Below are 13,414 nucleotides of genomic sequence, written 5' to 3'. Positions count from 1 at the left end.
GTGGAGCATTTTTAATCAGCCTAATGTGTTTTAATTACTGTAAATGAGATTATTTTATTGCTTTAAGGTACTAAAATTGTATTATTTGGGCTGTTTAAAATGTGAGCTTTTAAACAGTCCACATCATTTTGAAAACATAAAAATCCCTTATTTTTAGTGACTATATATTATAGCTACAGATGTGCCAGTGACTTGATGTATTCAGTAGCATTTTTGTGACAAAAAATAATTCTTACAAAGCCACTGAAATTCAATTTAATGCTTACCAAAGTCAAGCCGCCTAAATTGTACAGAAACAAAGAACAAACAGCATCAGTCACTTACTGAACCAAAGCATTCATGTTCTGAAGATATGACACTAAGCTTCCATTTGGAAGCTGCTTCCTTTCTGGGTTTACCATGGATTATGTACTATATACGGCACACGGAGGCCCAATCCTGAGATTGGATTGGGCCTGGCTAGAACCTTACATCAACACAGAGCCCTAGTAATTTCACCAAGGCTCTGTGTGGGTGGATCCCTGTCCTTAAAAAAGATTCTCTGTGCCACCAAATATGCGCCCAGTAAGCAAAGTGCTTCTAAATCTTTAATTGTCTGAACAGCTACATCACAGACAACAAGAAAACCTTTTGCCAGTAGTAATACAGATCTGCCCATGACACATTTCTAACCAGGAGCACCTCAAACCTAGGGTCATTTTTATATCCCAAAAATACTTTATTTTTTTCATGTGAGGTTTGCTCTGCCTCCTCCAAGATAAAACTAACTAGACCTGCCCCTTCATTTCAACCAGGAGGGCTTATAGTACAGACGTGAAACATAAATCTCATGTGCAATAGGCCTGTGTGGCAGAAGGCATAACAAACCCCTTACTACAGTTTAATACAGATACGCTCGTAATCAGCTGAAAAGGTTTCATGTCTAGATAATGTGAAGTCTTGATTTGTGAGAAGCAAGATTTTTTTCAGCTAAAGTAAGTATAAGCCTGGGATTTTGTGTATTATGTCTCATTTGAATGTAAAAACCACAGATAAAGGGCTTTGAAGGTATAAAAAGAGGACGTGCCATCAGCTTTCCTAACAACCCAAGACCTTTCCAAATTCACTTCCAGATGGCACTTTGAACAGTTAATCTTTTTTTTTTTTTTTTTTTTTTTTGAGGGGAGGGATGAAGGTATGGCAAGAGAATTAAAAAACAGAGTGGCTTAAAAGGTCCATGGAAAGGGAAGAAAATATACACAAGTTCCTGCAGACGCTGCACATCCATAATCTGGGCCTTTAGCCTACTCCTCCCCACCCGGAGATGTGGATATCTGCAAAGGGGCATCTGCAGGGCTGTGCTGAAATGTTGTACAAGTTCTTTCCCTTCCCATGCTTCCCCTTGCCAGAGCCATGGGCTTTTGTTACCTCCTACTCCAGGAAGTGGAGAGCAGCATTGGGACCCAGTTCTTGTTTGGTCCTTAATCAGACAAATTAATGAATGTAAGAAATAAGGATGTCAGGACCTGGCTCCGAGTCATTGCAATTTGCTGATCTGCTTTGGGTTAATTTACAGACTAGTCTCTCCCCATTATCATGACACAAATTGCATTTCCTGCTGAAAGCTAAGTCCTCGCCCCATCACCCATCAAAATTCCCACTGACGACAGTATGTGTATTGACTGAAGAAATTCACAGCAGGATTGCTAAAAATCAAGCCCCTCACTACAGATCGAATACTGGTTGGAAATAACTAGGATTACAAGGACAATGGACAGCACTGTTTTCTTTTACTCTTCAATTAAAAAGATGTGTTTATGGTTTTTCCAATGGGAAAACTCAGAGTAAATAAAACAGGAAGAAGAGTTGGTATAGCATTCAGACCCAGGAACAAGCAAGTCATTTAACTTTTACATGACTCAGTTTATTCTTCTGTAAAATGGGGATAATACCTACTTCACATAGATGATGGGAGGTGTCATTAATGTTAGTAAAGTGCCTTCAGATGAAACATGACAGTATAAGGGTAAACTATTGGCATTGCCTTTAGGTGATGATTTTTTAAATCATTGTTTAAGTTCTAGATGGATTTGTCAGGCTTTGAAAATGTTTTCTTTCAACAAGTTATCACCATTTTCTTCAACTGGTATCGCTACATCTTCTCTACACAACAGATTGCATCTGCTGCCTGTCCCCAGAGAGGTAACTCTTAACAGCAAAGTACTTGATTGTAACTAAGCACCATGCCCCTCATTACAGTCTCCCCTTTTTAGAGCTCTATCCATTTTTCATAAATAAATCCGTCTGATTATAAATCTCTGCCAAAAGTGAATTCTTGATGTGGATCCCTGACAAGATATTATGAGGACATGTGAAATGACAACCTGACAGAGCAAATCGCTAATGGAGATTTATTCAGGGAAAGAGGTTTTTGTCATGATTCTCTTACATAGCAGCACCATGTACAGTGCGGGTATTTCATAAGGAAGCATTGAATACATAGGCAGATAAGCAAGATGAGCTCACACGAACACATGATTGACTGCAGGTATCAAGCAAGAGCAAGATTGCTTTGTGTCAGGAGGAATTTCCAATCATATTAATCATTATGGGGCAAATCCACCTCCAACCACTTTGGCTGTGGCAACTGTCCCTTGAGAGTGGAAATATTGTGACTCTATTGCGTAAGGGGAGGAGCTAGGCATACGTACATGCGTGTGTGTGTGTGTGTGTGTGGGTGGGGAAGAGTACACATGTACAAAACCCTGCTGGCAGCCTACAAGGCCAGAGTTTGAGCCAACTAGTACGTATGGACCCTTTGCTCCTTCCCACACAACAGGGCTATGTTATGGGCATTTTGGGCTTCTGTTAGTCTGAGATAAGCCAGTGGGCTGGGGGTGGTGTGAGGATTCCTCCTTGTCTGTCCCCTGCAGAGCTCCTCAGTGTCCAACCCAGTTGGGCTACCGGGTGGCTGAGGATTTGTCCCTTCAGCCACAAAAACCAGTTGCTATCAGGTGGAAAATGAAAAGGTCAGTGCTAGGAAGATCCATCTTGACACCAAAGCAACATGTGCCCCCGTGGCCTATTTTCCACTGATGACAAACTATCAGTCATTTTACTTTGGAGAAGAGTGTTTTCCAAAGGAAAATAACTTACGATCATGAACAACATCCCACCTCCCACCCAGTTAGCCAGGGAAAGTGTCAGTTTGCTGCAAGTTAAGGAAGCAGCCTAATATTTTACTGAACAATCTTTAGGTCACCTACTTGACTGAGGTGCTTGTTGGCTGCTGTTATAAAAAGGATGGTGGTTGTCTAATGTGTTCCTGCAGTGCGACAGGTGGGGCCCTGCCAAGGATTCTGGGATTTTTATACAACTTGGCTTAGCTGTAGTGAAGGCAGTTTCTCTTTAGTATGTGAATATTAAAAGTTGAGAGGTACAGGCCATTGCTTGGGATATGGGTTCTATTCCTACCTCGCAACTAATTTACAGAGTGGCCGCATAGCTTTGGGCAAGTCTCTTAACATCTCCGTGTCCCTCTCTAAAATGGCAACAATGGTACTTCCTCCATAAACACTAATGTGTACAGGTAGTCACAACTTGTCCTCCACCACACAGTATTTGGGACCTCAGTGCTCCCCCCCACTCTGTGTGAGACGAAGTGAGCCAAAACCTGTAGAACTAGCTTGCAAGAGGACTGGGTGGACAGGAGAGCTACAGTCACCTAATTTTTTTTCTCTCTCTCTCTCTCCTTCCCTCCCCCTTAAACTCATGGAAGCCCTTGTGCAGGAGTCTAGTGAGGATCCAGATCTATGAAGGAGAGAAGACAGATGGACCAAGGGTGAGACTCTGGGACACTGCCTCCTGAATTCTTCCTGCCAGATCCATGGATTATATTAACTCAATTTCCATCCAGTCTGAGTGTGTAATCTGTGAGGGTTTCTCTGCCTGCTGCAGAACCCCTCAAGCGGAGTACAATTCCAAGTGGCAATAATGGTCAAGAAAACCACACCAGAAAAGACCCCAAACTGCACCTATAGCAGCTGTGCTTTTTAAAGATTGCACAGAGAGTGCATTGCAATCATGTGGTGCAACTTTAGTTCCTGCAGACATACCCACGCTAGCTTTAATGTAGCTGGCTCCGGTACTGGTAGCAATGAATCTCTGGCAGTGCTATATAAGCCAGCCTGGAACCAAGGGGAGCACTAGCATGCTCTGTTCCAAGCACATTTAAATAAGTCTTTTGGCTAAGATCAAGCGTATTCACTGATATATCCTCTGTTGGATATATCCTCTGTTGCAAGGGGATGGACTAGATGATCTTACAGTTCCCTTCCATCTCTCACCCTAAGATCCTATGATCCTATTTCACTATTTAAAGCAACAATGATGCAATCCCACAATCTCTCTCTCTTTTTTGCTTTCCCCCAAGGCTGGCAATATTTCAGTGTTACATTTAGGACTGTACTTCATTAACAGATTTAATGAATTTGCTGGTGTGATCAACTGAACTTGGAAGAACAAAAAATATTTCTGTTGCACAATAAAAGAGGATTTTTTTATAGGTTTTACATGTTAGGTAATCAGCTTCGCAGATGATCAAAGATTAACTTTAAATGGATGCTGCTAAGAAAGATCCTCAGTCTTAAATCAGCTTTCCTGCATTAAACCTTCCTCTTTAATCCTCAGCTCCAAGTAATTTTATAAATAGATAAAATTGAAAAATCCCTTAAACCACACAAATATAATCAGATGAATCCCGCTGCCAACCTCCTTTTTCTTGGGATATCCCCGAGGAAACTAAAGGAAACAGTGTATCCTCATCTGGGTTGCATTATTATTCAGCAGTAACATAAAATTATTAATAAACAGAACAAAACAACCACCTTTCACCAGGTTCCATAATGCCATCAGAGATGTTTCTGTGTCAAGATTTAAAAATAGAATTGGTATAGTAACTTAAGCACCCACCAGCCAACAAGTAAGGCTCAGAAAAACACTCTATCTGCACAGCACTCTGCTAAAATGAGCACATGTCATGCTGGATTTGTTCTGCACTGTATTGTTTCCAGTCATGCGCATACAATGAGCTCTGAAAGCAGGAGCTTGTTATCTGTTTGGAACAATCATCCTACTGAACAGCACTGTGCACATTTCTGGAGTTAGATAAATAACAGAATAATAAAGTTTAGAAGTCAAATATGGGTGAAGAAAAGCATGGACTTATAAACAGTGCTCACAAAATTTGTTCTGTTTCAATTGTTTTCATGGTTCATTTAAGATACAGGGGTCAGATCATGATCTCAGTTATAGTGGTGTAAATCGACAACGTCAGTAGAGTTACCCCAGATTGGTGCTGGTTTGAAAAGCAGAGTCTAGTCCGTAAAGTAGCATCACCACCTTGAAAGTTGACGTTTCATAAGATAAGTTTTAAAACAGTTTCAGGTATTGAAACATCTCTCGAGTCCCCCACCAAATTGTGTAGTATTATACTCACATTGCCCTATTTTTACAATTGCTTTTCTCTCTTGTTGCTGTGGGAAAGACCCACACAAACTAAACAGGAAGCTAACTGAATGTACAGGGGAAAGAGTGAAATTGATTACAAGCAAAATGTTGTCAAAGGCGTAAAGAAAACAAATTAGAAAAAAATTGTCATCCCTTTTTCAGTTGTAGTTACCTTTGGCTATACTTGAAACAATTATAGGTAGACATTTTTCAGACTGGAATGTGATTTTTAAATTGCCAGTGTCTCTTTTTAGTATAGAATCAATACATCTGATTTTGCTGTCACTTACACTGGGGTTTGCACTTGTATAATTCCACTGATTTCCATGGAGCTACTTATAATTTGTACCAGTGGGAGAATCTAGCTGTGCATGTTTTCCTGATTTGACTGCGTAATAGTATCATATATATGTCCATATGATTTAAATAATCAAATCTTGTTTCCCCCTTATGCACTGGTCCCCACTCAGGAAGACAATGAGCACTTCACTTGGAAAGAGAGAGCGCCCTAGCAAAAAGCAGAAGCAGCATTTAGAGGAAAGATACATGTAATCATTAAAAAGACAGTGGGATAAAAACAAAACCAAACCAAAAACCTACAGCAGTAATACCCACAAACAGACAAACATTTGTATTTGGCAATAAAAATAAAGCCACAGTAGGAACTGTCACATCATATGATATGTAGACTAGATCTACAAGAAGTGGACTTTAAAGAAATGTATGCACATCAGGATGGAAATATGCACTTTTCAGAACGTTGCTAGTAAAAACAAATATATGTAATAATATAATAATAAGTAATACTGGGGATGGGTTAGCTTGCCTAATTTAAAACCCACTCAAAAATCCTGGGTTCAAAAGTTAATCACATATGTTAGCAGGTCCATGTTCTGCTTACTAGGGACTGTGAATAAAGGAGCAGAAAGGAAATTTCTGACTGACAAATAAATGTGCTGTATATAGGGCACCCACATGTACCAGCCTAGCTATGGGCACTTGCTTTAATTAGTAATAATCTGACATGAGGACAAAGCAATTAATCATTCTAATTGATCAAACTCTAGGATTTTTTTATTTATTTAAAAACGTGTAAAGTATTTTCATGGGGGGGGAAGGGGGTGGTGGAAAATAGGGGTCATGTATCAAGGCCCCAATCCTGCACTCTTTGTACATTTAATACTCCCACTGAAGAAGAGAGTTTTGGATACACAAGGATAGCAGGATCAGGATTAAGCCAACACAGGGCTGTTCCTTAGTATACTCTATAGCAATTGCTTTGTCCACTCATGTTTTAAGTATATCAGGTGATAGAGTTTCCACTACTCCCCCTTGGGGAACTCTTTCACAGTCTAGTAGATCTCACTATCAGAAAGTTTTTCCAGATATTCAGCCTCAATTTTCTTTTAATATCTTCCCATAACTTCTGGTTATATGGCACTTATACCCCCATAGTGCAATGCGGGATCATAGCTCTGGTCTTCCCTTAAGGCAGTAAAATTGTGTGTCATAATTAACAGCCTGCAGAATTCACCCAAGGAAATACTCAGGTTGCCTACCCAAAAAGAGAAGACATTTCTATTTGCTGGGATTGTTATGTGAGGCAGGATAACTTTTTCTATATTACTCCTTTGAGTAAGGATATACTGCTGGGCACAGGATCTGCCATCTTGTCTCCATAACTTTGCCCAGGGGTAGCTTGAACTTTATGTTGCAACACACATTCAGGGCAAAATGACACCCCAGCTCCTTGTGATGTTGCATTCCATAATGCTGTATAAAAATATGTTTATAAGTGTGGATATGATGTAACTGGAATATGCTTTATGCAAAAGGTCTCTTGTAAGGTATCATTACAAAGCTTATAATCTACTGAGTGTGTTCATCTATCCGTATGAATGTATCATTCTTGTATCTGAAACTAGGAATATGTAGCATAACTCTGAGGTCCTATTGTAATTATGCAAAGTGTGGGCCATTAATGGTGGTTTAGAATCTTGATGGCTCCCATTGTCTAGGACAACTGACCGTAGATTACTCTGTTTACCTGCAAGTCTCCCCTGCATACCTACAGACCAGTCCAGGAGGACTAGAAGGGAGCTCACAGGACATGTGATCATGTCTCCTGAACTGGAATCCATCTTTAACCTGGTGCATTTCCATTTAGAAGGAGGGGTGGGAACCAGAGAGAGACAAATGATTCCCGCCTTGTGCCAAAGCTATAAAAAGGGGGTGGAACAGAACAAAGGGGGCCAGTCATGAAGAAATCCCCTTCTTACCACCTGAGCTGGAACTAACCAGGATTGTACCGGGGAAAGGATTGGGCCCAGACTGGGAAGGAGTCCAGTCTGTAAAAGAAGCTTATTGGAACATCTCTGAGGGTAAGATTTCATCTGTAATCAGTTTCTTCACATGTTAGGCTTAGAACTGCGTGTTTTGTTTTGCATGTGCATCTCTCTCTATCAGTATTATAGAAGGCGGACAATTTATGAGTTTACCCATATACGTTTACCCTGTACAGAGTAAAACGGATTTATTTGAAGTTTGGATACCACTGGGAGCTAGGTGCTGGAGACAGGAGTACTTACTAAGCCATTTTCAGTTAAGTCTGCAGCTTTGGGGGCATGGTTCAGACTCTGGGTCTATGTTGCAGCCGGCTGGCATGTCTGGCTCAACAAAACAGGGTTCTGAAGTCCCAAGCTGGCAGGGAAACCAGGCTCAGAGGTAGTTTCAGTACATCAGGTGCAGTCCCAAGGGGGTCTCTGTGACCAAACCCATCTCACTCCCCTTTGCAGAGCTGCTGGGAAGCATGGCAGAACCACAGAAACTGAACAGTGGTGCTTGGAGGCATTCTGACAGCATAATGTAGACAGTTCACATTTTAATTTGACTTGGGGTCTGAATCAGCATTTGAATCAAACTCCTGGGCCTCAGAAAGTTTTTAAAACACTCCATGGTTTTAATGTATGTATTTTTCCTCCATGTTTTTTTTGCAATTTATCTACTGTCAACTGATGCAAATCTGTAGCAGTAAGAACACTGCTGTGGCAGCTAGTCTAATTTATTATATGTGCTTGAATCTCATACTGATGATGCAGAATAGATTGGGACTGTAAAGAAAGAAACACAAAACCAGAATGGTAGTAATTATTCATTCTGCCAGTGAGGTTTACTAGTCAGGCATTAAAAATAAACAAATGGCAGAAAAGATTCTTTTGCAAAGCTAATATACTGCTGTGGAATTTCTGCACTGCCAGGCACATGCTTCCACGGGCTGGTTTCACTAGTAGATAAAGCGATTTTATAGTGTCACATCTGTCAGACTGACCCTCACAAAACACTCGCATTTTTATTCTTTTCTTGTATAATGGGTTATTTCCTAGTAGAATACTAGATTAATTATTATTGCACATCTCTATATTAGTAAATAAAAATCCAAATCTGGTCTGCTGTTCTCAGGCCTAAAATTTTTGATCTAGTACGAACCTTGCGATGGAACTCTAGCACTTTATTCATTGAATTTGAACCTCCTTCCACTGAAGGATTCAAGCTTTCTTTACTTGGACACGGTTGAAGAAAAAACCCCAAGAATGAAAATGAACCAAAACAAAGAAATAAAACCCAACCATCAGAAAGAAAAAGAAGTCTTGTTAAACTAGAAGCCAACAAAAATTTTGTATTAAGTAATGCTACATAGTTTAATTCTGTGGCCTAGGGCACTGGACTAAGTCTCAGGAGACCTGGGTTCCATTTCTGGCTCTGCTACTGGTTTGCTGGGTGGCCCATGGCCAAGTCACTTCCTGTTCTACGCCTCGGTTTCCCCATCTGTAATTTGGGGATAACAATACTGACCTCCTTTGAAAAGCACTTTGAGATCTACTGATAAAAAAGTGCTATATAAAAGAACTAGGTACTATTATTATTATCCAAACTCCTCCAGAGTTTTGGGGTATTTAGATCTAGAATTTTGATTTGGGCCATTTTCTAAACCATGGTACATGCCTCACAGACAAAAAATGATGGATTCAGGAAGACAAAACACTCTTAGCTATCTATCAAACTGTAATTAGTTTAAAAGCCTCCTGCCTCATCAACAATTTATTTCCAAACAAAACTTCCCTACACTAGAGTTTTTCTCCTCCCCATGAAACTGTACAGTGAATTCTGACTCCAAGTATATCAGTAAGTCTGCAAGCCACAAACACACTCAGTACACACTCTTACATATGCTTTCCCCGCCACCTCCCTTTTGTGGGCTACAAGAAGAGCCGGCATCAGGCGCTGGCATTGTTCACCGTAGCAAAGCCAAGGTGACCGTATTACTGCTTGGAAGCTCATCACAGAATCTCAGGGTTGGAAGGGACCTCAGGAGGTCATCTAGTCCAACCCCCTGCTCAGAGCAGGACCAATCCCCAATTTTTGCCCCTGATCCCTAAATGGCCCCCTCAAGGATTGAACTCACAAGCCAGAGTTTAGCAGGCCAATGCTCAAACCACTGAGCTTACAATACAGCAGAGTGAGAGCCGCCTGAAAATAATGCAGCTTTATTTATTTTGGAAAGGCAGAGCTGCTGTTGCTTTGCTGGGCTTCCTCATCTGGTTGGCTTTGCATTTTTGGGATGAGGAGGAGGTGGTGGTAAAGGTGGGAATTATTTGGCTCTATTTAAACCTTTGCAGGAAACTGAAACACCTTCAATTCCAGGGACTTGGGGCATGGGGCACGTGTTGAAGATGATTAGACCATGAAGGTAATTCCAACTGGCTGGAAATGCAGTTCCCATTACAGATGGCCCTGAAATAAAACCTCAGACCTACCCACTCCCAACCTTTGCAATTCCACAGAGCTTGGGGGTCAAGCCCTCCTGTGTATTCCATGACAGACGGACCAAGGAAAACTCCATGAAGAGAACCTTTGCTGGCTTCTCCTCTTGCTTCACCACGCCTAGCCAGTCACGTGTGCTCAGAACAGGGCAACCCGACCCTTAGCTGACCACTTAGGGTATGTCTACACTGCAAAGAAAAACCCACGGCACTGAGTCTCAGAGCCCAGGTCAACGAACTTGGGCTCACGGGGCTTGGGTTGTGGGGCTTCATCACAGGGCAAAATTCTGCTTTTACTTACAGCATATAAAACAGGGAGTAAATCCTTTGTTTTCACTGGATTTACTCCAGATTAACACTAATGTGAATTAGAACAGGATTTAACCCTTAGCGTAATGCTTTGGAGACATAACTATGCCACTCTCTTTTTGTTTTTAAACCCATCAGATCACTGCCAATTAAGCTACCATGGATTTACAGCAATGCGGTAACCAAGATAATAATTTAGACCAATAATTGTTGGGGTTTTTTATGGCTTTTATATTTAATACTTAAGCTCTGAATATACACAAATATTCCGCCTGTACAAACCTAGAGCACAACATCCCAGTATAAGCATATGCTGCATAATAATTTTGGCTGAATATATTACATTTCTGAGGATGCAGTGATAAAGAAATATATAACGGATGCCGCAGGTATGGCAAGGAATGGCAAGTAGCTCTTCAAACCGCTGTTTTGAAATGCAGTGTCCCTCTGTAAACACCTCTTCAGATATTTGGAGAACACATCATGAAAGGGCTGACACATTTTCAGATATAACTGCAAGGGCAGCAGTAGCTAAAGATTTCACACCTCCTGCTTCATTCAGAAAATACCACGATTTGTATAGCAGGCTGATGGATGAATCAGGCTGTTGACAATCTCCCTTCCAACACATGCAGCAATCCAATGAATTCTCTTGTTCATTAAGGGGGAGGGAATTAGCTCCCAAAATATACAAAAATGAGGGTTCAGCTACTGTTGGATTGGGGGGAAGGGCCAGAAGGGTGGGCGAAGCTCTGGATGGCACAGCAATGACCCTCAGCCAATAGCAGCACCCCATACATGTAGCCCAGTGCCTCTGAGGCTATGTCTATGCCACACAGTTAATCCAGGTAATTGGCACCAGGTTAGCCTAGACCAGGTGTGAGCATCCCCACTGCAAAGCCACACCATGCTACTGTGTCCCCACTGATTCTGCAATTGCTCATGTGTCTGGGGGCCTACCCCATGGTTTTGTGCACAGGCACTTTATGGATCCTTTCCCAGTCAACTGTATGAAATACAGGAGAACTTGTCTGTCCTTCAGGGGAAACTGTAGTAAGAGAACTGGGGGGGCTATTAGCACTTGAGTGATTTTTTCTGAATCCTCATTGCAAAAGGGGTGGGTTCTAGCCAAAGTTAAACCAGAATGCAGGGTCCAGCACACCCTCCTCCCCCACAGCTGGGCCAGCTAGCCAAAGCTTGAAACACATCCAAACACGTTAGAGTTTTTTCAGTGTGAACAGCCGGAGAATTAAGGTTAAAACCTGAGTATGAGCCTGGTTTAATGGTGCGGTGTAGATATACCCTAAGACCAGTGGACTGCAGTGCCACCCCTAAAAGGTGGTGATTGGTAGAAGCAGGCCTCTTTCCGCTGCACTCTGTAAAGTATCCAATGATCCTGAGCTCTCTCTTCCTTCCCAGTACTCACCTATCCTCCTCCCCCATCCCTTGTGACGGGGCACTTGTTTATATGTAACCTCATGGCTTTGATTTTATAGCTTTTCCCATGGGTGTGACAGGACAAGACTGAAGTGGCAGATCCTTCTCAATCCAGGAACCTGCCATTTCATTATGTGCCAGGCCTACACAGGGGTAGTAAGGCATCCGCAAGGATCTCCGTTAAGGCTTTGTGTGGAATCAGGTATGTTTCTTGGGGCCCAGCCATCATGGGATGCTCTGATTCATGGGTTGTGGCAACAGCATCCTTCCCGCAGATATAACCTTGAGGTGGTTCAACAGTTTGGTTGGGAAGAAAGGCATGGAGCTGCTCAACTGAATCACAAGGAATTGTGTGCTGCCACAGGGCAGCTTTTTCAGTTGACCATGCTGGTATGGTCTTAGCAGCTATGACAACAGGGTTGGGGAAGCACTCACAGACCAACAGCAGCAGAGAGGACATGGAAGGACTTTATCTGAGCAAAGAGAACTTCCACCCTTTCAGCTAGGAGTAGCACAAGAGGACTCTCATTTGGATGGTGCCCACTTCTCAGATGTGGGAGCCAATAATCCTCTATTTAGACATAATATTGGAGAGTGAGAACTGACAGCAAGGTTTGCAGGCAGGACATGGTAGCTCAGCTCCAAGCTAGCAGCACCTGAGGTGGTCTGTCTTAGCAGCTGGGAGTAGAGTCCTATTTGTAGTGATAGTTTAATTACAGGATAACAGTTGAGTGTCCCATCCCTGAAAAGGACAAGAGATGGGGAGAAGGCCCTTTCCTGCGAATTAAAAACAATCCTATTTCTGTGCCAAAGAGTGTTGGATTGGCCAGGTAGCCTGCATGGGACTGCAAATCTTGGAACTGAACAGGTCCCATCAGAGCCTGATATTTTGTACATATCTTCTAATAGTCTAAATTAACACTATTGACATTGTCATCAATGACTATAATGCTGGGACATTTTGAGAGGGAGATCCCCCAGAAGGCAGTGGCAGGAAATATTCTTCCAATTAATCTTTACGGAAAGTGCTGGGTATCTGAGGTTCACGGGGCGGGAGGGAGTGGGCGGGGGGGATGGGGGTGAAGGGTGTTAGTTTCGGGGGAGGTGGGAGAAAGGAAGGGAACACAACTTTGCTCATTGGTTTTCCTAACTCTCGGTATTTTCACAGAGGTGTGCCATTTTTCAAGAAATCCTCTTTACATTTTCCTACTTGCAAGCCAACAGTTTTAAAGATTACATTGCCAATAACAGAATGGTACGACTTTTATGGAGTGGCATTGCTTTTCTGGCCTTGATTCAAGGTGGAGAGGATGGCAAAAGAATCAAAGCCACAGTTGTATAGCAGGCCCCTGCAGTGAGCT

General features: G+C 42.1%; 1 protein-coding gene and 1 long non-coding RNA gene across 5 annotated transcripts in view; one reads left to right on the top strand and one right to left on the bottom strand.

Moving 5' to 3' along the window:
• The window catches only part of LOC125621287 (uncharacterized), a 279,878-nt gene extending 272,519 nt beyond the window's left edge, over window positions 1-7,359 (top strand). For both annotated transcript variants that reach the window (XR_012664892.1, XR_012664893.1), the window contains one exon: window positions 3,758-7,359. This is a non-coding gene — a long non-coding RNA (uncharacterized LOC125621287). The remainder of the gene's footprint in view (window positions 1-3,757) is intronic.
• Window positions 1-13,414, bottom strand: part of CA10 (carbonic anhydrase 10) — a 328,547-nt gene that overhangs the window by 138,097 nt on the left and 177,036 nt on the right. The window lies entirely within an intron of this gene.

This window comes from Caretta caretta, chromosome 14, assembly GCF_965140235.1.
Source record: "Caretta caretta isolate rCarCar2 chromosome 14, rCarCar1.hap1, whole genome shotgun sequence".
Taxonomy (NCBI): Eukaryota; Metazoa; Chordata; order Testudines; family Cheloniidae; genus Caretta; species Caretta caretta.
The sequence above is the reverse complement of the archived record's forward strand: the minus strand, read 5'-3'. Positions and strand labels throughout refer to the sequence as shown.